General features: G+C 49.2%; 1 protein-coding gene across 1 annotated transcript in view; it reads left to right on the plus strand.

Annotated features, from left to right (window-relative positions):
- The first annotated feature begins 16,272 nt into the window (after positions 1-16,272).
- The window catches only part of CLIP4 (CAP-Gly domain containing linker protein family member 4), a 149,934-nt gene continuing 145,135 nt past the window's right edge, over positions 16,273-21,071 (plus strand). Inside the window, 1 exon segment of the mRNA XM_082249783.1 lies at positions 16,273-16,380. The gene's annotated coding sequence lies outside the window, so the exon portion shown is untranslated.

The raw sequence follows: 21,071 nt of genomic DNA on the forward strand, positions 1-21,071 counted from the left end.
GTAGCAGCCAATCGCTGGGAGGGGTAGCCCAGTAGGTTGCTGGAAAGACTGATAAATAGTATCCAGAACAGTGGGGGGTCTTCCTGTTGAAGGGATGCCATCGGTTTTGGGGGGGTGGCTACCGCTTCACCTTAGGGAAGGTTCCACTGAGTCCTGTTTATTGAGGTCCCAGCTGTGGCAGAGCTGTGGGGCTTGAACCTAAGGATATCCTCAACACCCCCACCAAGACTTCCCCTGACCGATCCAGTCTTCAAACCCTCATTAGAAGGCATCTAGAGAAGGCTGAATGAGCACAGCTGGTCCCCGGCTGTTCTGCAAGATCGGGGTCACTGTGTACAAATGGGATATTTGGGCCAAGTAGTTCTTCTTCTATATGATCCCTACCTCTGGCCTTCCCTTCGTCTCTCGAGGGGAACTGTATCCTGATACTTAGAAGAAGAATTGTCTCTGAGGGGTATAGCACAGAGACGAGGGTCCTCCTAATAACCACATCCCACCCAGGCCAGTTCTGATACTCCTTAGGGAATAAAATGGTGGTCGTTGCAACTTTTTATGTCGCACGGTATTTGCGCAGCAACTTTTCAAACACGTTTTTTTACAAACAGAAACTGTTTCATGAATTGAAAAAAACAAAACACTAAAGTTAGCCTGATTTTTTGCATTATGTGAAAGATGATGTTACGCCGAGTAAATAGATACCCAACATGTCCTGCTTTAAAATTGGTGGAATTGCACCAAATCTTGGTACTTAAAAATCTCCATAGGCGACACTTTAAAAATTGTTTACAGATTACTAGCTTAGAGTTACAGAGGAGGTCTAGTGCTGGAATTATTGCTCTCGCTCTAACGTTTGCAGCGATACCTCACATGTGTAGTTTGAACTCCGTTTACACATGCGGGTGCGACCCACGTATGCGTCTGCTTCTGCGTGCGAGCACGCGGGGACGGGGGCACTTTACATTTTTTTTTATTCTTTATTTTACTTTTATGTTTATATTTTGACACTTTTCTTTTACTTATTTTTTATCACTTTTATTCCTATTACAAGGAATGTAACCATCCCATGTAATAGGAATAGGACATGACAGGTCCTCTTTATGGAGAGATTTGAGGTCTATAAGTCCCCACATCACTCCTCTAGGCTGGAAAACAAAGAAAAAAGATCTCAGGCTTCCCAGCCAAGGCAACAGCAGTGTTTACATCTGCCGAGGCCGGCCGTGACGTGAAAACGTAGTGCCCAGCCTCCGAAGGTCATAGAGATGACCGGAAACCATCTGCTCCATGGTATTCTCCATGGTGAACTTATTCCACCAGTGGATTCCTTCTCTGGCTCACCAATCGCATGGGTTCCCCCTCCCGCCGCCTGTTAACACAATCAAGCGGCTAAACAGCTGCTATGATTGTTTTTATGGTGCAGGAAATCGCCGGCCGGAAAAGAAGATATCTGAATGATGCCAGCAGCTGCACCGGTCATCCCGATATCTCCACTTAAAGTCTGCGACTTCGTATGACGTCGTTGGGCGGGAAGTGGTTAAACCTTAACAGCCGGGAGTATCCTATACCCTGCACCCTTTTCCAAATTATTTTTTTATTGAAAAGTATTTTACATTTTTATGCCCAGAGCAGTAGGGTGGGTCATGTTGTACAAGAATAAGTTATAGTAACATCAATGTTCAAAGGTATGGGGAAAACTGTTTTCTCATCCTTGTGGTAGATTGTACAATCACAGGTAGACTTTTAGATGAAAAAGAAGTTTCCTATTGGAGGAGAATGTCCATCCAGAGCTGAGGGGGCAGCAGGACGCAATGCATCCACCCTACCCCCATATCCTGAACCCTCTTGGTGAGGCTCACTTACAATGCCTTGCGAAAGTATTCGGCCCCCTTGAACTTTGCGACCTTTTGCCACATTTCAGGCTTCAAACATAAAGATATAAAACTGTAATTTTTGGTGAAGAATCAACAACAAGTGGGACACAATCATGTAGTGGAACGAAATTTATTGGATATTTTAAACTTTGTTAACAAATAAAAAACTGAAAAATTGGGCGTGCAAAATTATTCAGCCCCTTTACTTTAAGTGCAGCAAACTCTCTCCAGAAGTTCAGTGAGGATCTCTGAATGATCCAATGTTGACCTAAATGACTAATGATGATAAATAGAATCCACCTGTGTGTAATCAAGTCTCCGTATAAATGCACCTGCACTGTGATAGTCTCAGAGGTCCGTTTAAAGCGCAGAGAGCATCATGAAGAACAAGGAACACACCAGGCAGATCCGAGATACTGTTGTGGAGAAGTTTAAAGCCAGATTTGGATACAAAAAGTTTTTCCAAGCTTTAAACATCCCAAGGAGCGCTGTGCAAGCGATAATATTGAAATGGAAGGAGTATCAGACCACTGCAAATCTACGAAGACCTGGCCGTCCCTCTAAACTTTCAGCTCATACAAGGAGAAGACTGATCAGAGATGCAGCCAAGAGGCCCATGATCACTCTGGATGAACTGCAGAGATCTACAGCTGAGGTGGGAGACTCTGTCCATAGGACAACAATCAGTCGTATACTGCACAAATCTGCCCTTTATGGAAGAGTGGCAAGAAGAAAGACATTTCTTAAAGATATCCATAAAAAGTGTTGTTTAAAGTTTGCCACAAGCCACCTGGGAGACACCAAACATGTGGAAGAAGGGGCTCTGCTCAGATGAAACCAAAATCAAACTTTTTGCAACAATGGAAAACGTTATGTTTGGCGTAAAAGCAACACAGCTCATCACCCTGAACACACCATCCCCACTGTCATACATGGTGGTGGCAGCATCATGGTTTGGGCCTGCTTTTCTTCAGCAGGGACAGGGAAGATGGTTAAAATTGATGGGAAGATGGATGGAGCCAAATACAGGACCATTCTGGAAGAAAACCTGATGGAGTCTGCAAAAGACCTGAGACTGGGACGGAGATTTGTCTTCCAACAAGACAATGATCCAAAACATAAAGCAAAATCTACAATGGAATGGTTCACAAATAAACATATCCACAGAGATGTATAGTAACTAGGGTTGAGCGAACACCTAGATGTCCGTGTTCGACGGGTTCGGCCGAACTTTAAAAAAAAGTCCGGGTCCGTGTCCTGGACTTTTACCGAACTTTTCCCGGACACCGAACCCCATTGAAGTCAATGGGGACCCGAACTTTAAGGCACTAAAATGGCTCTAAAACACCAAAGGAAAGGGCTAGAGTGCTGCAAATGGCAGCAAAACGTAATTAAGAGCATGGCAAGTGCTCTGCAAACAAATGTGGATAGGGAAATAACTTAAAACAACAAAAAAAAAACAGAAAAATAAAACAATGTTCTTCTTCATCTCTGAAGGACGAGGCCCATATGGAGTAGGAGGGAGGTTGAGGTGGTGGTGGATGTGGCGGTGACATAGGCGTGCGCACAGGGTGTGCTGGGTGTGCCTGGGCACACCCTAATCACCTAGGGCACATAGCATTGCCAGTGAGGAGATGGGAAAGATCTCCCTGGGACCTGCTCTGCTCTATTTCTCCTTGCCTACAGGTACATGGCCCCGATACATTACTCTCCCTGCTGGCAAACACATGCATGTGTATTTCAACTTTGGGGTGCACACCTTAATGCAATAGGCTGCGCACACCTATGGGCGGTGTAGGTGGAAGCGGCGGTGGAGGAGGACCAGGGCCGGATTAACAGCATCATGGGCTTGGTGCTGAGGATTTTGAAGGGCCTTAAGGGCCGTGCCTTGCCATGCACCCAGAGGAGGAAGGGTGCAGCCATGCATGCCTAATTCAACATGGGATGCTGTCTCTGAAGCCCATAAACACATCCATGCATCGCCAACTGTCCCTCCTTGTCCGGCCTTCACGCTGTGTGGGGAGGTTCTGAGGGTGCTGCCTGGGGAAGCGAGCATAGAAGCCAGACTTCTGTGTTTACAAGTGACAGAAGAGCGGTAACAGTGAATATGGCCAACCCGGGGCCTATATAAAAGGTAGGGGCCTGGAGCTGCAGCTCCAATAGCCCCTACATTAATCTGGCCCTGAGGAGGAGGACGAGGTAGCCAACACTGCTTCTTTTCAAAAATTTTAAATGAGGGTACACCCCAAAAGAGTGAGAAAGAGCAAAAATGGAACAATGGGTGGGTAAGGTCGGTATCCATTGCTATTCTGCATAAGGTACGGAAAAGTCCCGTGGGATCCATGCCTGGTTCATTTTAATGAACGTGAGCTTGTCCACATTGTCTCTGGACAGGCGGCTGCGCTTGTCTGTTATAACGCCCCCAGCCGTGCTAAATACCCGTTCAGATAATACACTGGCTGCAGGGCACGCCAGCACCTCCAAGGCGTAAAGGGCAAGCTCAAGCCATGTGCCCAATTTGGAGACCCAGAAGTTGAAGGGGGCAGACCCGTCATTCACTACATGTAGGCGTGTGCACACATACTGCTCCACCATGTTGGTAAAATGCTGCCTCCTGCTAAGACGTTCCATCTGAGCTGCTGGTGCTGCTGTTTGTTGTGGCGTGCTGACAAAGCTTTTCCACATTTCGGCCATGCTAACCCTGCCTTCTGAGGTGCTGGCGGTGCCCTGGTTGCGTTGGCGACCTCCTCCTCCTCCTCCTCTGCCTTGTGCTTCCACTGTGGCCCCGCTGTCAGATGGGAATGCCAGCAGCATGGCGTCTACCAGCGTGCGCTTGTACTCGCGCATCTTGCGATCGCGCTCCAGTGAGTGAATTAAGGACGGTACGTTGTCCTTGTAACGGGGATCCAGCAGCGTGGCCACCCAGTAATCAGCACAAGTTAGAATGTGGGCAACTCGGCGGTCGTTGTGGAGACACTGCAGCATGTAATCGCTCATGTGTGCCAGGCTGCCCAGAGGCAACGAAAGGCTGTCCTCTGTGGGAGGTGTATCGTCCGTGTCCTCTGTATCCCCCCAGCCACGCACCAGTGATGGCCATGAGCTGGCCTGGGTGCCACCCTGCTGTGAACATGGTTCCATCTCCTCCTCCAGCTCCTCCTCCTCCTCATCCTCCAGAACTGTGCCCCTGCTGGACAATTGCGTCCCTGGCGTTTGCGTGTGCAGGAACCCACCCTCGGAGCCCCTTGCGAATGACTGCCCTGAAAGCCTTGGAAATGTTACCTCTTCATCCTCCTCCTCCTCCTCATCCTGTGCCACATCCTCTTCCATCATCGCCCGAATTGTTTTTTCAAGGAGGCATAGAAGTGGGATAGTTAAGCTGAGAACGGCGTCATTGCCACTGGCCATGTTGGTGGAGTACTCAAAACAGCGCAACAAGGCACACAGGTCTCGCATGGAGGCCCAGTTAAATTAAATAGCGGAATAGAAAATATGATCCAAAAAAAGTGTATGTATATCACACGTACACAACCACACTGGGCCCCAATTACTATTGTTTGTACCCCTAAAAGGCTAGATGAGGAGTAGGGGGAGTATGGAACAGGCAGCACCCTCAAACCTTCAGAAGTATGAGATGAACCCCAACAACTTGGAAAGGTGGATCTCTCTCACACGTACCGACACAGACTATCCCGCAATTCAATTGATCCTCAAAGGTTTTTATTGAATAGCGGAATAGGAAATATGATCAAAAAAAGTGTATGTATCTCGCACGTACACAACCACACTAGGCCCCAATTACTATTGTTTGTACCCCTAAAAGGCTAGGAGTAGGGGGAGTATGGAACAGGCAGCACCCTCAAACCTTCAGAAGTATGAGATGAACCCCAACAACTTGGAAAGGTGGATCTCTCTCACACGTACCGACACAGACTATCCCCCAATTTAACTGATCCCCAAAGGTTTTTGATTAAATAGCGGAATAGAAAATATGATCCCAAAAAAGTGTATGTATATCACACGTACACAACCACACTGGGCCCCAATTACTATTGTTTGTACCCCTAAAAGGCTAGATGAGGAGTAGGGGGAGTATGGAACAGGCAGCACCCTCAAACCTTCAGAAGTATGAGATGAACCCCAACAACTTGGAAAGGTGGATCTCTCTCACACGTACCAACACAGACTATCCCCCAATTTAACTGATCCCCAAAGGTTTTTGATTAAATAGCGGAATAGAAAATATGATCCAAAAAAAGTGTATGTATATCACACGTACACAACCACACTAGGCCCCAATTACTATTGTTTGTACCCCTAAAAGGCTAGATGAGGAGTAGGGGGGGTATGGAACAGGCAGCACCCTCAAACCTTCAGAAGTATGAGATGAACCCCAACAACTTGGAAAGGTGGATCTCTCTCACACGTACCAACACAGACTATCCCCCAATTTAACTGATCCCCAAAGGTTTTTGATTAAATAGCGGAATAGAAAATATGATCCAAAAAAAGTGTATGTATATCACACGTACACAACCACACTAGGCCCCAATTACTATTGTTTGTACCCCTAAAAGGCTAGGAGTAGGGGGAGTATGGAACAGGCAGCACCCTCAAACCTTCAGAAGTATGAGATGAACCCCAACAACTTGGAAAGGTGGATCTCTCTCACACGTACCAACACAGACTATCCCCCAATTTAACTGATCCCCAAAGGTTTTTGATTAAATAGCGGAATAGAAAATATGATCCAAAAAAAGTGTATGTATATCACACGTACACAACCACACTAGGCCCCAATTACTATTGTTTGTACCCCTAAAAGGCTAGGAGTAGGGGGAGTATGGAACAGGCAGCACCCTCAAACCTTCAGAAGTATGAGATTGTGTTCACTGTACCCCACAAAGATTGAGTTCACTGCACCCCACAATGATTGTGTTCACTGCACCCCACAAAGATTGTGTTCACTGCACCTCACAAAGATTGTGTTCACTGTACCCCCCAAAGATTGTGTTCACTGCACCCCACAAAGATTCTGTTCACTGTACCCCACAAAGATTGTGTTCACTGTACCCCACAAAGATTGTGTTCACTGCACCCCAAAAAGATTGTGTTCACTGCACCCCAAAAAGGATGTTGTTCACTCCACCCCAAAAAGATTGTGTTCACTGCACCCCACAAAGATTGTGTTCACTGCACCCCAAAAAGATTGTGTTCACTGCACCCCAAAAATGATTTTGTTCACTGCACCCCAAAAAGGATTTTGTTCACTGCACCCCAAAAAGGATGTTGTTCACTCCACCCCAAAAAGATTGTGTTCACTGCACCCCACAAAGGATTTTGTTCACTGCACCCCAAAAAGATTGTGTTCACTGCACCCCAAAAAGGATGTTGTTCACTGCACCCCAAAAAGGATTTTGTTCACTGCACCCCAAAAAGATTGTGTTCACTGCACCCCACAAAGGATTTTGTTCACTGCACCCCACAAAGATTGTGTTCACTGCACACCAAAAAGGATTGTGTTCACTGCACCCCAAAAAGATTTTGTTCACTGCACCCCAAAAAGATTGTGTTCACTGCAGCCCAAAAAGATTGTGTTCACTGCAGCCCAAAAAGATTGTGTTCACTGCAGCCCAAAAAGATTGTGTTCACTGCAGCCCAAAAAGATTGTGTTCACTGCAGCTCACACACAGAAAAATGGATGTGGATCACTGACACCTGCCTATCTCCAATCCCACACCACACAGCAATATCGATTGTAGTTTGTAGAACACAGTTTCCCTAAAATTCAGCAGACTCTGTCCCTAACAGGATTGAGAAGAGATCGTAGATCAGGATTGAGTGCAGATTCACCCCACCCCCCACACAGCAATATCGATTGTAGTTTGTAGAAGACACTGACCCTATAATTCAGCAGACTCTATCCCTAAAATGCCTACAACTCGCCCTGCCTAAACACTCCGACCTGTCCCTCAATTCTATCCGGACACAAATGGTTTTTTCCTGCCTATCTTTCCCTAATCAGCAGCCAGCACGTTGATGTGTGCTCTGTCCCTGAATCTAAGCAGCATAATGACGCCGCTGCGGCTGCCTCGAACTTATAAAGACTTGGTCACATGCTTCAGACGGCCAATCACAGCTACTGAGACATTTGCAGGCATGGCTGGGATGGCTTAAGGCACACCAGTTAAACGATTGTTGATTGGCTGTTGAAAGCCCGCCATGAAAAGAGCGCCAAAGCATGCAAAACCCGGAAATAAAACGACCGAACACGGATTTTTACCCGAACATACAGTAAAGTGTCCGTGTCCGTGTTCGGGTACAAAAAATCCAATTATTCGGTACGAACACGAATAATACAGTCCGTGTTCGCTCAACACTAATAGTAACTAAGTAGAACTACTTCACTACTGTACTTAAGTACGGAAAGGCGGTATCTGTACTTTACTAGAGTAGAATTTTTTTCTCCTACTTCCACTTTTACTTCACTACATTTTTTCAATGATTTTAATACTTCTACTCCGATATTTTTTTAGTTCAATCTTATTTTATTGAAAGAGAAGGGTTTTACAGAGTTAGGGGAGAAGCATGGGGCATGAAACATACAGTAAAATAAGTTGTTCAGGAATGACATAAAGTAAACCGTGAGTAAATGCATACAACAATCAACATCAATAAGTGCCAATATGGAACCTAAATCGCCAGGTCCATTAGAACCTGGCAGCCGCACAAGGACAAGATAACAGCAACTTGGGGTGTCAGGTGTTAACATAAATAAGAGAAAAATCAAGGAAAGGCCAACACCGGTATAAACACTTTCCTGGCTGGCGTCACTTGGGAAGAATGTGGAAAGTGTGGTAGGCATTGTTTCCAGTAAGAAACGCCTAAAAACAACAAATAAGCAAAGAGGATTGCCTTATGGTGTCAATGGTGTAGCCAGAGAGGGGAATAGAGCTTAGAGGATGGGATAAAGCAGGAGAATGTAAAGAGGTATGCCAAGGGGGCAAAGAAGGTGAAGGAAATCAGGAGGGGCCGCCCACGTCCCATTACTGCCCCCCAGCACCGGGTAGCACAGACGTCTCAAGCCAGGACTGAAAGGCATCCGAACACCGAAACATGTCCCAGGACCTCCAAGCAGCAGAGAATCGGTCCTCCCTGTCCCCCTCCCGCGCCAACAGGTTTTCCATGTCCCTAAGCCGGTCCAGTTCCAGAGCCCACTCAAGTTTAGAGGGTACGTGCTTGGTCCTCCAGTGTCTGGGTATCACCGTCCGAACAGCCGCCAAGAAAAACCTCAGAACGTCTCTCTTGATCGACCGGAAGGAACCGGGTAACAAAGACAACAAGGCCAGTTCCGGTGTCGCAGGAACAATGGTTGCCTGGAGCCTGCAATACAGAGCTATGATTCCTGTCCACAATTCATGGATCTGGGGACATTCCCACCAGATATGGATAAGTGTTCCCCTCGAGGACGAGCACCGCCAACATTGGTCCGACTGGATCGGGTCAATGTAGGCAATCGAGGAAGGGCACCTGTACCATCTGCTTAAGAGTTTGAACCCCTTCTCCTGAACTTGGGTAGCAGGAGACAGCGAGTGGGTCATCGCAAAACATTTGTGCCAGTCGGTAGATGAAAGGGTTCGGCCCAGGTCCTTGTCCCAGACAGCAGTATATGTCGGCGGGTCAGGGCGGAGGGTGCGCGATAGCAAGGAGTATAAGAGAGACACCGTGTGCGTGGGGGGAACATCCTGGAGCAGGATAGAGTCCAACTCCGAAGGATCTCCCCTAACATCAGTCAACGAGGGCAGAGTGTGTATATAGGAGAGGGCCTGGCGGCGCTGCAGCCAGTTCACAAGATCACCACTGGGGGTGGCGGATGCAGGAGAAATCAACAGGGACGGGTCAGCTCAGAGAATCTGGGCCACCCATCGATGGTCCGTCGCGCTCCAGGGGCCAAATCTGGAACACAAGGCCGCCGGAGGGAACGCTGGGGATCCAAAGAAGGGTGTCATGGGGCCCTGAGGACTTGACAGACGTCCCGATTTATTCAGGCAATCCCAGACCCGCAAGGTCTGACGGGTTAAAGCGCCGAAAGAAGAAGTGTGGCCATGGAGATGCACCGGGGTCCAGGGGAGTGCCCTGAGATAGAAAGGGGCCAGAAGGTGTTCAAGTTGCACCCACAGTTTAGTTGGGGCATTGTGAAACCAATCCACTAAGCGCGTCAAGGTCGCCGCTCGGTGGTAGAGAGCGAAATCTGGGATACCAGTGCCCCCTCTAGACTTTGGAAGGGTGAGAGTCGCATATTTTAAGCGGGGTCGGCTATGAAACCATACAAATCTCGAGAGTGCTTTGCGTAGCTTGTCAAAGAAGGAGGCAGGTATGTGGATAGGAAGCGCTTGAAAGAGGTATAAAAAACGAGGTAGAACGTCCATCTTCAAAACATTGATCCTCCCAAACCAGGACAAGCGTTTCGTGGAGTAGGTAGATAGGTCAGATAGGGTTTTAGTGAAGAGAGGGGCAAAATTGTCAGCGAAGAGTCGTGTCGGGTCAGAAGGTAGCTGGACGCCCAAGTAGCGAACGGAGGAGGATCCCGTCTTAAAGGGATAAGCATCCGAGATACGCCGGAGAGTTGAGTTAGACAGGGAGATATTTAGTATCTCCGATTAAGAGCGATTAACGTTAAAGTTGCTCACAAGGCCAAATTTGCGGAACTCGGTCAGGATCGCGGGCAGGGACTTTTGAGGAGAAGTGATGTAGAGCAGTAGGTCATCGGCAAACAGTGCCAGCTTAGAGTGTATGGGGCCAATGGTCAGTCCGCAAACATTGGGGTTGTTGCGAAGTGCAACGGCCAAATGTTCCATAACCAGGACATAGAGGAGCGGCCGATATTTTATTTTGTGCTGCATAGATACTCGTTACAATTATAAAAATGACCACTGCCAGAACAGTAGATGGAGGTTTCATGAAGCTCAAAACATTATTATCAGCACATAGGAAAATAAATGCTACTCTATGTATAAATAATAAAAAACAATATGATGTTCAGAGCCGGTTCACACTGGTCGCCTGACAAGTCGCCGCAGGTCGCCTTCCATAGATTAGCACAGGACCCGTTCTAATAGGAGCGACAGAAGTCGCTCCGACTTAGAAAAAGGGTCCTGAGCTACTTTGGGGCGACCTGGAGTGACCTGCATTGACTTCAATGATATAAAGTCCGTGCATGCCGCTCCGAGGTCGCGGTACGAGCTGCGCACCGCGACTTCACAGGTCGCCCGGCAAAGTCGGGTCGCGCCTGTGTGAACCGGCTCTAAAACTTTTGACTTCTTTCTTGAATAACTACATAACACAGTACTCGTACTTTTACTTTCAGTACTTGAGTAGCAAATTTTTTTTAAAAAACTACTTGCAATACTTAAGTACAAAAAATGTTGAATACTTTAGTACTTCTACTCAAGTCACTTTTTGATCGAGCACTTCCACTTCTACTCAAGTATGGGTTTCGAGTACTTTATACAAGTGTGCATATCCAGGTGTTAGAATGGCCAAGTCAAAGTCCAGACCTGAATCCAATGGAGAATCTGTGGAAAGAACTGAAAACTGCTGTTCACAAACACTCTCCATCCAACCTCACTGAGCTCGAGCTGTTTTGCAAGGAGGAATGGGCAAAAATTTCAGTCTCTCGATGTGCAAAACTGATAGAGACATACCCCAAGCGTCTTACAGCTGTAATCGCAGCAAAAGGTGGCGCTACAAAGTATTAACTTAAGGGGCTGAATAATTTTGCACGCCCAATTTTTCAGTTTTTATTTGTGTATATAGAAGGTATATAGAAGGTGTAGGTAGGTGTATATAGAAGGTATATAGGAGGTAGGTAGGTGTATATAGAAGGCATATAGGAGGTGTAGGTAGGTGTATATAGGAGGTATATAGGAGGTCGGTGTATATAGAAGGTATATAGGAGGTGTAGGTAGGTGTATATAGAAGGTATATAGGAGGTGTAGGTAGGTGTATATAGAAGGTATATAGGAGGTCAGTGTATATAGAAGGTATATAGGAGGTGTAGGTAGGTGTATACAGATGGTATATAGGAGGTGTAGGTAGGTGTATATAGAAGGTATATAGGAGGTGTAGGTAGGTGTATATAGAAGGTATATAGGAGGTGTAGGTAGGTGTATATAGAAGGTATATAGAAGGTGTAGGTAGATGTATATAGAAGGTATATAGGAGGTGTAGGTAGGTGTATATAGAAGGCATATAGGAGGTGTAGGTAGGTGTATATAGGAGGTATATAGGAGGTGTAGGTAGGTGTATATAGAAGGTATATAGGAGGTCGGTGTATATAGAAGGTATATAGGAGGTAGGTGTATATAGAAGGCATATAGGAGGTGTAGGTAGGTGTATATAGAAGGTATATAGGAGGTAGGTAGGTGTATATAGAAGGTATATAGGAGGTGTAGGTAGGTGTATATAGAAGTTATATAGGAGGTAGGTAGGTGTATATAGAAGGTATATAGGAGGTGTAGGTAGGTGTATATAGAAGGTATATAGGAGTTAGGTAGATGTATATAGAAGGTATATAGGAGGTGTAGGTAGGTGTATAAAGAAGGTATATAGGAGGTGTAGGTAGGTGTATAAAGAAGGTATATAGGAGTTAGGTAGATGTATATAGAAGGTATATAGGAGGTGTAGGTAGGTGTATATAGAAGGTATATAGGAGAAAGGTTGGTGTATATAGAATGTGTAGGTAGGTGTATATAGAAGGCATATAGGAGGTGTAGGTAGGTGTATATAGAAGGTATATAGGAGGTCGGTGTATATAGAAGGTATATAGGAGGTCGGTGTATATAGAAGGTATATAGGAGGTCGGTGTATATAGAAGGTATATAGGAGGTGTAGGTAGGTGTATATAGAAGGTATATAGGAGGTCGGTGTATATAGAAGGTATATAGGAGGTCGGTGTATATAGAAGGTATATAGGAGGTCGGTGTATATAGAAGGTATATAGGAGGTAGGTGTATATAGAAGGTATATAGGAGGTAGGTGTATATAGAAGGTATATAGGAGGTGTAGGAAGGTGTATATAGAAGGTATATAGGAGGTCGGTGTATATAGAAGGTATATAGGAGGTCGGTGTATATAGAAGGTATATAGGAGGTGTAGGTAGGTGTATATAGAAGGTATATAGGAGGTCGGTGTATATAGAAGGTATATAGGAGGTCGGTGTATATAGAAGGTATATAGGAGGTGTAGGAAGGTGTATTTAGAAGGTATATAGGAGGTCGGTGTATATAGAAGGTATATAGGAGGTCGGTGTATATAGAAGGTATATAGGAGGTAGGTGTATATAGAAGGTATATAGGAGGTAGGTGTATATAGGAGGTATATAGGAGGTAGGTAGGTGTATATAGAAGGTATATAGGAGGTAGGTGTATATAGAAGGCATATAGGAGGTGTAGGTAGGTGTATATAGAAGGTATATAGGAGGTAGGTGTATATAGAAGGTATATAGGAGGTGTAGGTAGGTGTATATAGAAGGTATATAGGAGGTGTAGGTAGGTGTATATAGGAGGTAGGTGTATATAGAAGGTATATAGGAGGTAGGTGTATATAGAAGGCATATAGGAGGTGTAGGTAGGTGTATATAGAAGGTATATAGGAGGTGTAGGTAGGTGTATATAGGAGGTAGGTGTATATAGAAGGTATATAGGAGGTCGGTGTATATAGAAGGTAGGTGTATATAGAAGGTATATAGGAGGTAGGTGTATTTAGAAGGTATATAGGAGGTCGGTGTATATAGAAGGTATATAGGAGGTCGGTGTATATAGAAGGTATATAGGAGGTAGGTGTATTTAGAAGGTATATAGGAGGTCGGTGTATACAGAAAGTATATAGGAGGTGTAGGTAGGTGTATATAGGAGGTAGGTGTATATAGAAGGTATATAGGAGGTCGGTGTATATAGAAGGTATATAGGAGGTGTAGGTAGGTGTATATAGAAGGTATATAGGAGGTAGGTGTATATAGAAGGTATATAGGAGGTAGGTGTATTTAGAAGGTATATAGGAGGTCGGTGTATATAGAAGGTATATAGGAGGTGTAGGTAGGTGTATATAGAAGGTATATAGGAGGTAGGTGTATATAGAAGGTATATAGGAGGTAGGTGTATTTAGAAGGTATATAGGAGGTCGGTGTATATAGAAGGTATATAGGAGGTAGGTGTATTTAGAAGGTATATAGGAGGTCGGTGTATATAGAAGGTATATAGGAGGTCGGTGTATATAGAAGGTATATAGGAGGTAGGTGTATTTAGAAGGTATATAGGAGGTCGGTGTATATAGAAGGTATATAGGAGGTAGGTGTATTTAGAAGGTATATAGGAGGTCGGTGTATATAGAAGGTATATAGGAGGTTGGTGTATATAGAAGGTATATAGGAGGTAGGTGTATATAGAAGGTATATAGGAGGTCGGTGTATATAGAAGGTATATAGGAGGTCGGTGTATATAGAAGGTATATAGGAGGTGTAGGTAGGTGTATATAAAAGGTATATAGGAGGTGTAGGTAGGTGTATATAGAAGGTATATAGGAGGTGTAGGTAGGTGTATATAGAAGGTATATAGGAGGTGTAGGTAGGTGTATATAGGAGGTAGGTGTATATAGAAGGTATATAGGAGGTCGGTGTATATAGAAGGTATATAGGAGGTCGGTGTATATAGAAGGTATATAGGAGGTGTAGGTAGGTGTATACAGAAGGTATATAGGAGGTGTAGGTAGGTGTATATAGGAGGTAGGTGTATATAGAAGGTATATAGGAGGTAGGTGTATATAGAAGGCATATAGGAGGTCGGTGTATATAGAAGGTATATAGGAGGTGTAGGTAGGTGTATATAGAAGGTATATAGGAGGTCGGTGTATATAGAAGGTATATAGGAGGTGTAGGTAGGTGTATATAGAAGGTATATAGGAGGTCGGTGTATATAGAAGGTATATAGGAGGTCGGTGTATATAGAAGGTATATAGGAGGTCGGTGTATATAGAAGGTATATAGGAGGTAGGTGTATATAGAAGGTATATAGGAGGTAGGTGTATATAGGAGGTATATAGGAGGTAGGTAGGTGTATATAGAAGGTATATAGGAGGTAGGTGTATATAGAAGGCATATAGGAGGTGTAGGTAGGTGTATATAGAAGGTATATAGGAGGTAGGTGTATATAGAAGGTATATAGGAGGTGTAGGTAGGTGTATATAGAAGGTATATAGGAGGTGTAGGTAGGTGTATATAGGAGGTAGGTGTATATAGAAGGTATATAGGAGGTAGGTGTATATAGAAGGCATATAGGAGGTGTAGGTAGGTGTATACAGAAGGTATATAGGAGGTGTAGGTAGGTGTATATAGAAGGTATATAGGAGGTGTAGGTAGGTGTATATAGAAGGTATATAGGAGGTGTAGGTAGGTGTATATAGGAGGTAGGTGTATATAGAAGGTATATAGGAGGTAGGTGTATTTAGAAGGTATATAGGAGGTCGGTGTATATAGAAGGTATATAGGAGGTCGGTGTATATAGAAGGTATATAGGAGGTAGGTCGGTGTGTATATATATATATATAAGAGGTGTATATAGAAGGTATATATATATATATATATAAGCGGTATATAGGAGATATATAGAAGGTAGGTGTATATAGAAGGTATATAGGAGGTGTAGGTAGGTGTATATAGGAGGTAGGTGTATATAGAAGGTATATAGGAGGTCGGTGTATATAGAAGGTATATAGGAGGTGTAGGTAGGTGTATATAGAAGGTATATAGGAGGTGTAGGTAGGTGTATATAGAAGGTATATAGGAGGTGTAGGTAGGTGTATATAGGAGGTAGGTGTATATAGAAGGTATATAGGAGGTAGGTGTATTTAGAAGGTATATAGGAGGTCGGTGTATATAGAAGGTATATAGGAGGTCGGTGTATATAGAAGGTATATAGGAGGTAGGTCGGTGTGTATATATATATATATAAGAGGTGTATATAGAAGGTATATATATATATATATATAAGCGGTATATAGGAGATATATAGAAGGTAGGTGTATATAGAAGGTATATAGGAGGTGTAGGTAGGTGTATATAGGAGGTAGGTGTATATAGAAGGTATATAGGAGGTAGGTGTATATAGAAGGTATATAGGAGGTGTAGGTAGGTGTATATAGAAGGTATATAGGAGGTCGGTGTATATAGAAGGTATATAGGAGGTATATAGGAGGTAGGTGTATATAGAAGGTATATATATATATATAAGCGGTATATAGGAGATATATAGAAGGTATATAGGAGGTAGGTATATATAAGCGGTATATTCGGGTAATGAAGTCTCTCTCTATTCTCAGTTTCATCTCAGCCCCGCCCACTCCTCGCACGCTGGCAGTGACGTAGTCAGTGTGTCTCCTCCCCTGGCGGTGAGTGGGCGGGGCGATGAAGATGTCGGTATAGAAGGACGGATGGGGAGCTCCGGGGACGGTGAGTGTGACGGTGAGTGAGGGGGGAGGGGAGAACAGAGCCCCCCCCCCCCCCCCGGTAGCGGAGTCCCGTGCTGTGTGTAGAATGATCGGTGGGGGAGGGGAGGAGTGACAGCTGACATGTGTCTGTATGGGGGGGATTATATGAATGATTGCTGAGTGGGGGAGGGGCAGCATGTGGCCAGTGTTGAAGATTAATATGATTATTATTGGAGGTTCCCAGCCTGAGTATATATATATATATATATATATATATATACTGTATATGGGGGGGAGGGGGGCTTTACTACGAGGAATCCATTATATTCTACAAGTGTGCCCCTCCCCCTTTTACCTGAGCCCCCCCTCCCCCTTTACCCGAGAGCCCCCCTCCCCCTTTTCCCTGAGAGCCCCCCTCCCCCTTTTCCCTGAGAGCCCCCCTCCCCCTTTTCCCTGAGAGCCCCCCTCCCCCTTTACCTGAGAGCCCCCCTCCCCCTTTACCTGAGAGCCCCCCTCCCCCTTTTCCCTGAGAGCCCCCCTCCCCCTTTTCCCTGAGAGCCCCCCTCCCCCTTTTCCCTGAGAGCCCCCCTCCCCCTTTACCTGAGAGCCCCCCTCCCCCTTTTACCCGAGAGCCCCCCTCTCCCCCTTTTCCTGAGAGCCCCCCCTCCCCCTTTACCTGAGAGCCCCCCTCTCCCCCTTTTACCTGAGAGCCCCTCTCCCCCTTTTACCCGAGAGCCCCCCTCTCCCCCTTTACCTGAGAGCGCCCCCCTCTCCCCCCTTTACCTGAGAGCCCCCCCTCCCCCTTTACCTGAGAGCGCCCCTCCCCCTTTTACCTGAGAGCGCCCCCCTCTCCCCCCTTTACCTGAGAGCCCCCCCTCCCCCTTTACCTGAGAGCGCCCCCCTCTCCCCCTTTTCCTGAGAGCCCCCCCTCCCCCTTTACCTGAGAGCCCCCCTCTCCCCCTTTACCTGAGCGCCCCCCTCTCCCCCTTTTACCTGAGAGCGCCCCCCTCTCCCCCTTTACCTGAGCGCCCCCCTCTCCCCCTTTTCCTGAGAGCCCCCCCTCCCCCTTTACCTGAGAGCCCCCCTCTCCCCCTTTACCTGAGAGCCCCCCTCTCCCCCTTTACCTGAGAGCGCCCCCCTCTCCCCCCTTTACCTGAGAGCGCCCCCCTCTCCCCCTTTTACCTGAGAGCGCCCCCCCTCTCCCCCTTTTCCTGAGAGCCCCCCCTCCCCCTTTACCTGAGAGCCCCCCTCTCCCCCTTTTACCTGAGAGCACCCCCCTCTCCCCCTTTACCTGAGCGCCCCCCTCTCCCCCCTTTACCTGAGAGCGCCCCCCTCTCCCCCTTTTCCTGAGAGCCCCCCTCTCCCCCTTTTACCCGAGAGCCCCCCTCCCCCTTTACCCGAGAGCCCCCCTCCCCCTTTCCCTGAGAGCCCCCCCTCCCCCTTTCCCTGAGAGCCCCCCTCCCCCTTTCCCTGAGAGCCCCCCTCCCCCTTTCCCTGAGAGCCCCCCTCCCCCTTTCCCTGAGAGCCCCCCTCCCCCTTTCCCTGAGAGCCCCCCTCCCCCTTTCCCTGAGAGCCCCCCTCCCCCTTTCCCTGAGAGCCCCCCTCCCCCTTTAACCGAGAGCCCCCCTCCCCCTTTAACCGAGAGCCCCCCTCCCCCTTTAACCGAGAGCCCCCCTCCCCCTTTACCTGAGAGCCCCCCTTTCCCTGAGAGCCCCCCCTCCCCCTTTGCCCTGAGAGCCCCCCTCTCCCCCTTTACCTGAGAGCCCCCCCTCTCCCCCTTTCCCTGAGAGACCCCCTCCCCCTTTACCTGAGAGCCCCCCCTCTCCCCCTTTACCTGAGAGCCCCCCCTCTCCCCCTTTTACCTGAGAGCGCCCCCCTCTCCCCCTTTTACCTGAGAGCGCCCCCCTCTCCCCCTTTTACCTGAGAGCGCCCCCCTCTCCCCCTTTTACCTGAGAGCCCCCCTCTCCCCCTTTTACCTGAGAGCGCCCCCCTCTCCCCCCTTTACCTGAGAGCGCCCCCCTCTCCCCCCTTTACCTGAGAGCCCCCCCTCCCCCTTTACCCGAGAGCCCCCCTCTCCCCCTTTTACCCGAGAGCCCCCCTCCCCCTTTACCCGAGAGCCCCCCTCCCCCTTTACCCGAGAGCCCCCCTCCCCCTTTACCCGAGAGCCCCCCTCCCCCTTTACCTGAGAGCCCCCCTTTCCCTGAGAGCCCCCCTCTCCCCCTTTTACCTGAGCCCCCCCTCCCCCTTTCCCTGAGAGCCCCCCTCCCCCTTTCCCTGAGAGCCCCCCTCCCCCTTTCCCTGAGAGCCCCCCTCCCCCTTTCCCTGAGAGCCCCCCTCCCCCTTTCCCTGAGAGCCCCCCTCCCCCTTTAACCGAGAGCCCCCCTCCCCCTTTACCCGAGAGCCCCCCTCCCCCTTTACCTGAGAGCCCCCCTTTCCCTGAGAGCCCCCCCTCCCCCTTTTCCCTGAGAGCCCCCCTCTCCCCCTTTACCTGAGAGCCCCCCCTCTCCCCCTTTTCCCTGAGAGACCCCCTCCCCCTTTACCTGAGAGCCCCCCCTCTCCCCCTTTTACCTGAGAGCGCCCCCCTCTCTCCCTTTTACCTGAGAGCGCCCCCCTCTCCCCCTTTTACCTGAGAGCGCCCCCCTCTCCCCCTTTTACCTGAGAGCCCCCCCCTCTCCCCCCTTTACCTGAGAGCCCCCCTCTCCCCCTTTACCTGAGAGCCCCCCTCTCCCCCTTTACCTGAGAGCCCCCCTCTCCCCCTTTTACCTGAGAGCGCCCCCCTCTCCCCCTTTTACCTGAGAGCGCCCCCCTCTCCCCCCTTTACCTGAGAGCCCCCCTCTCCCCCTTTACCTGAGAGCGCCCCCCTCTCCCCCTTTACCTGAGAGCCCCCCCTCCCCCTTTACCTGAGAGCCCCCCTCTCCCCCTTTACCTGAGTGCCCCCCTCTCCCCCTTTACCTGAGAGCGCCCCCCTCTCCCCCCTTTACCTGAGAGCGCCCCCCTCTCCCCCTTTTACCTGAGAGCGCCCCCCTCTCCCCCTTTTCCTGAGAGCCCCCCCTCCCCCTTTACCTGAGAGCCCCCCTCTCCCCCTTTACCTGAGAGCCCCCCTCCCCCCTTTTCCTGAGAGCCCCCCCTCCCCCTTTACCTGAGAGCCCCCCCTCCCCCTTTTACCTGAGAGCCCCCCCTCCCCCTTTTACCTGAGAGCGCCCCCTCTCCCCCTTTTACCTGAGAGCGCCCCCTCTCCCCCTTTTACCTGAGAGCCCCCCTCTCCCCCTTTTACCTGAGAGCGCCCCCTCTCCCCCTTTTACCTGAGAGCGCCCCCTCTCCCCCTTTTACCTGAGAGCGCCCCCTCTCCCCCTTTACCTGAGAGCGCCCCCCTCTCCCCCTTTACCTGAGAGCGCCCCTTCCCCTTTACCTGAGAGCGCCCCTCCCCCTTTACCTGAGAGCGCCCCCCTCCCCCTTTCCCTGAGAGCCCCCCCTTTTCCTGAGAGCCCCCCTCCCCCCCCCCTTTTCCTGAGAGCCCCCCTCCCCCTTTTACCTGAGAGCCCCCCCTCCCCCTTTACCTGAGAGCCCCCCCTCCCCCTTTTACCTGAGAGCCCCCCTCTCCCCCTTTTCCTGAGAGCCCCCCTCCCCCCCTTTACCTGAGAGCCCCCCCTCCCCCTTTTACCTGAGCCCCCCCTCCCCCTTTTCCTGAGAGCCCCCCTCCCCCCCTTTACCTGAGAGCCCCCCCTCCCCCTTTTACCTGAGAGCCCCCCCTCCCCCTTTACCTGAGAGCCCCCCCTCCCCCTTTTACCTGAGAGCCCCCCTCTCCCCCTTTTACCTGAGAGCCCCCCTCTCCCCCTTTCCCTGAGAGCCCCCCTCTCCCCCTTTCCCTGAGAGCCCCCCTCCCCCTTTCCCTGAGAGCCCCCCTCCCCCTTTACCCGAGAGCCCCCCTCCCCCTTTACCCGAGAGCCCCCCTCCCCCTTTACCCGAGAGCCCCCCTCCCCCTTTACCCGAGAGCCCCCCTTTCCCTGAGAGCCCCCCTCTCCCCCTTTTACCTGAGCCCCCCCTCCCCCTTTCCCTGAGAGCCCCCCCTCCCCCTTTCCCTGAGAGCCCCCCCTCCCCCTTTCCCTGAGAGCCCCCCTCCCCCTTTCCCTGAGAGCCCCCCTCCCCCTTTTCCCTGAGAGCCCCCCTCTCCCCCTTTCCCTGAGAGCCCCCCTCCCCCTTTTCCCTGAGAGCCCCCCTCTCCCCCTTTACCTGAGAGAGCCCCCCTCTCCCCCTTTCCCTGAGAGCCCCCCTCCCCCTTTTCCCTGAGAGCCCCCCTCCCCCTTTACCCGAGAGCCCCCCTCCCCCTTTACCCGAGAGCCCCCCTCCCCCTTTACCCGAGAGCCCCCCTTTCCCTGAGAGCCCCCCTCTCCCCCTTTTACCTGAGCCCCCCCTCCCCCTTTCCCTGAGAGCCCCCCCTCCCCCTTTCCCTGAGAGCCCCCCTCCCCCTTTCCCTGAGAGCCCCCCTCCCCCTTTCCCTGAGAGCCCCCCTCCCCCTTTCCCTGAGAGCCCCCCTCCCCTTTTCCCTGAGAGCCCCCCTCTCCCCCTTTACCTGAGAGCGCCCCTCCCCCTTTACCTGAGAGCGTAAGTGACTTCCCGTGTCACATTGCCTCCCACTGACTTCCCGTGCAGTAAAATTCTTCATGAATTTATTCCAATTTGTTTTCTTCTACATATTTTTGGTATATAAAAAAAATCCCAATAAGT

The sequence above is a fragment of the Pelophylax lessonae genome (genome assembly GCF_965119305.1).
Source record: "Pelophylax lessonae genome assembly, chromosome: 3".
Taxonomy (NCBI): Eukaryota; Metazoa; Chordata; class Amphibia; order Anura; family Ranidae; genus Pelophylax; species Pelophylax lessonae.